The sequence below is a fragment of the Carlito syrichta genome, unplaced genomic scaffold (assembly GCF_000164805.1).
Source record: "Carlito syrichta isolate Samal-C Ts95f unplaced genomic scaffold, Tarsius_syrichta-2.0.1 Scaffold315462, whole genome shotgun sequence".
In the NCBI taxonomy this organism is placed as follows: domain Eukaryota; kingdom Metazoa; phylum Chordata; class Mammalia; order Primates; family Tarsiidae; genus Carlito; species Carlito syrichta.
Window position 1 is genome coordinate 188242 of NW_007259558.1, and position 3227 is coordinate 191468.

A 3227-nucleotide genomic window follows, 5' to 3' on the forward strand; every position below is an offset into this window, starting at 1 on the left:
CATCACCCAGTATTGTAGGCAGTGCCATGCTCACAGTCACCACAGCCTTGACCTGCTGGTCTCAGATGATACTTCCACCTCAGTCTTCCAAGTAGTGGAACTACAGATATGTGCCACCACACCTGGTTAATATTTTGATTTATTGTAGAAGCGAGATCTCACCAAGTTGTCCAGGCTGGTCTAAAACCACTGGACTCAGGCAATCCTCTCATCTTGGCCTCCCAAAGTGCTGGGATTTCAGGCTTGAGCCACCACATCTGGCTTGATTGTAACTTTAAAAATTTGGAAAACATTATTAATTCTTTTTTTTTTTTTTGAGTTGCAGTCTTACTGTCGCCCAGACTGGAGTGCAGTGGTCGCTCCTGGCCACCACAGCCTCGACCTGCTGGGCTCCGGTGATCCTTCCGCCTCAGCTTTCCAAGTAGCCTGAACTACAGGCACATACTACCATGCCCGGCTAATTTTTTTTTACTTATTGTAGGAATGAGGTCTCGCCTGCCCAGGCGGGTCTCAAACCCGTGGGCTCAGGCAATCCACTCACCTCAGCCTCCCAAATGTATGGGATTACAGGCAGAGCCACCGAGCCTGACGTACATTATTAATTCTTAACTATACTGGGTTAGTTTTAAATAATTTTTTAAGCTGAAAAGAAGATCTCACATTTCTTTTGTTGTTGTTGTTTGGTTGCCACCAGTGTTTATTTCAGGAAGAAGGGCTTGAAGATCTGGCTCTGTCCAGTGGGGTCCCAGGGCCTTCAGCTTCTCACTTGGCCTTCGGGTTATGGAACTTGCATCCAGCAAAGACAGCCTTGTCCCCAAGAGCCTCCTTAATCCTCATGAGTTAATTGTACTTGGCCAGACATTCTGAGCGGTAGGGGGCACAAGTCTTGATCTGTCCTGTGCAGAGCTCCACCATGAGGTCCGCGATGAATGTGTCCTCAGTCTGCCCAGAGTGGTGGCTCACCACCACTCCCCTCCATTAGACTGAGGCAGTTTACAGGCCTGGATGGACTCAGTCACTGAGCCAATCTGGTTGACCTTCAGCAGTAGGCAGTTGCAGGCCTTCTTCTCAACAGCTTGGGCAATCCTCTTAGGGTTGGTGATTGTGAGGTCATCACCCATGATCTGGAGGTCCACCCCTGAGAGAAATGAGGCCCAAGTGGCCCAGTCATCCTGGTCAAAGGAGTCCTTGATGGAGATCACAGGACAGTTCTTGATAAAGCTTTTGTACAGTTCCCCAAGCTCCCCCCCGAGTGATGTGCCGTGCAGGATCATCAGGTGACTTGAAGTCAAGATAATATTTCCTGTTGCAATAGAGCTCAGAGGCCGCTACATCCACGCCAGTCATTACCTTCTCTGGGTAACCCGCCACCTGGATAGCCGTTTTCAGCAGCCCCAGGGCTTCATTGTTCTCTAGGACATTGGGTGCAAAGCCACCCTCATCACCCACATTGGTGGCATTTTTCCCATAGTTGGCCTTGATGACCCCCTTGAGGTGGTGATAAACCTCAGCACCAATGCACATGGCTTCCTTGAAGGAGCTGGCTCCCACAGACAGAATCATGAAGTCCTGCATGATCTGCTTATTTTCAGCATCGGAGCCCCCATTGATCACATTGAAGGCAGACACGGGAAGCACAAGGTCAGAGTTCCCAGCAAGATCTGTGATGTGTCATTATAGTGGCACCCCTTTCTCAGCTGTTCCAGCTTTACACATAGCCAAGGACATGCCCAGGATGGCATTGGCTCCAAACTTGGACTTATTCTCAGTCCCATCCTGCTCAATCATAAATTTGTCAACTTTTTCTTGATCCACAATGCTTAGTTTCTTTTCCAGCAGGGAAGGCCTAGAGTCTTATTGATGTGTTCTACAGCCTTCAGGACTCCTTTCCCCAGGTAGCAAGCTTTGTCTCCATCTCTTAGTTCCAGAGCTTCATAGATACCAACTACTGGAAGCCCCACTGGTCACAGCTGCCCAGAATTGGCCCTTGGCTGTGTGCAGGTCCACCTCCACTGTGGGATTGCCTCTGGAATCCAGGATCTCCTGGGTAAAGATTTTCTGCATGGTCATGACTGGGATGTCTTTGCTGGGGGTTTGGATGGAGCTCCGAGTCTAGGTGGCAGCTGGAACAGTGTCCAGATCTCACATTTCAACCAGGAAAGTTAATTCAACCTATCTAGAAGTCTTCACTAAAATCACTCCCAATGGACCACATGGCTTCACAAAGGAATTTTCTCCAAAACATGAACATTCTCATTTATAAATTTGTTAAAGAAACCCTAAAACTGTTGCCTGATAATAAGTCAATCAATGAAAGTGCTACTTTTCTGTTAGTTCCAAAATCAGATATAAAAGATAAATGAAATAGCTACAATCTTACTTTTTTTTAATATCTCACAACATATATAAAGTGAAATTCAATTTTTTTCTTTGAAAATGTTTTGTTGTAATTAGATGAGTCATACAGGATCAGGATCAAAGAATGAAAAAAGCAAGTTGGGGGGTAGGGTGGGAAAGATTTTATGATATATTCTATTCAGCTGATTAAATCAAATAGCCTTTCATTTAATCATTTATACAGTATCATTTCCTGGTGTTTTCTGGATAATCTTATCATCTAACTTCTTCACAATTTGAGGAGTAGTTATTCTCTGGTTTGTCATCTGCTTGACTTTCTCATGAAGGATTGATCTCAAAAACTTTTTCCATCTATTTATTTTGAGTCAATCATGACCAGGGTTTATTTTCTTTCTGAGAACACCAACTGGCCTCAGTATTGCAAGACACCAAGTCCAGCAGATTTATTTGCCTCTAGTGAATAATCCCAAGGTATTCCTCAGCCTGGACTTGCATTTATGTTAATTTTCCGAGTTGGAAATTCTTCTATTAAGAATCATAGGAGAGCATATTAGGACTCCCAGCACACTCACAGGGTTGACTTTGGGTGCTTGTTGCTCTCATCATTTTTTCTAATTGAATCTTTGCACAGATAGTAGCTCTGCCATACCCCATTGGGATAGTGGTAAAGCTCTCCTTGCCAATTCTCATTTACAATTCAGTAAGGTAAGCATCATTTATGTTGAAACAAATGTGTCTTTTACCCTCCCACTTAGAGGGAGATGATTTCCACATCCTGTCTCTACTGGGGTGTCATGGAACCCAAGACCCCAATGGCTGGAACCGTTGTTCACTGATCTGCATGCCCTGTGCAAGGCCATCAGCAGACT

General features: G+C 45.1%; 1 pseudogene; it reads right to left on the reverse strand.

Moving 5' to 3' along the window:
• Positions 1-687: 687 nt before the first annotated feature.
• Positions 688-2070, reverse strand: LOC103275429 (annotated as a pseudogene).
• Positions 2071-3227: the final 1157 nt, after the last annotated feature.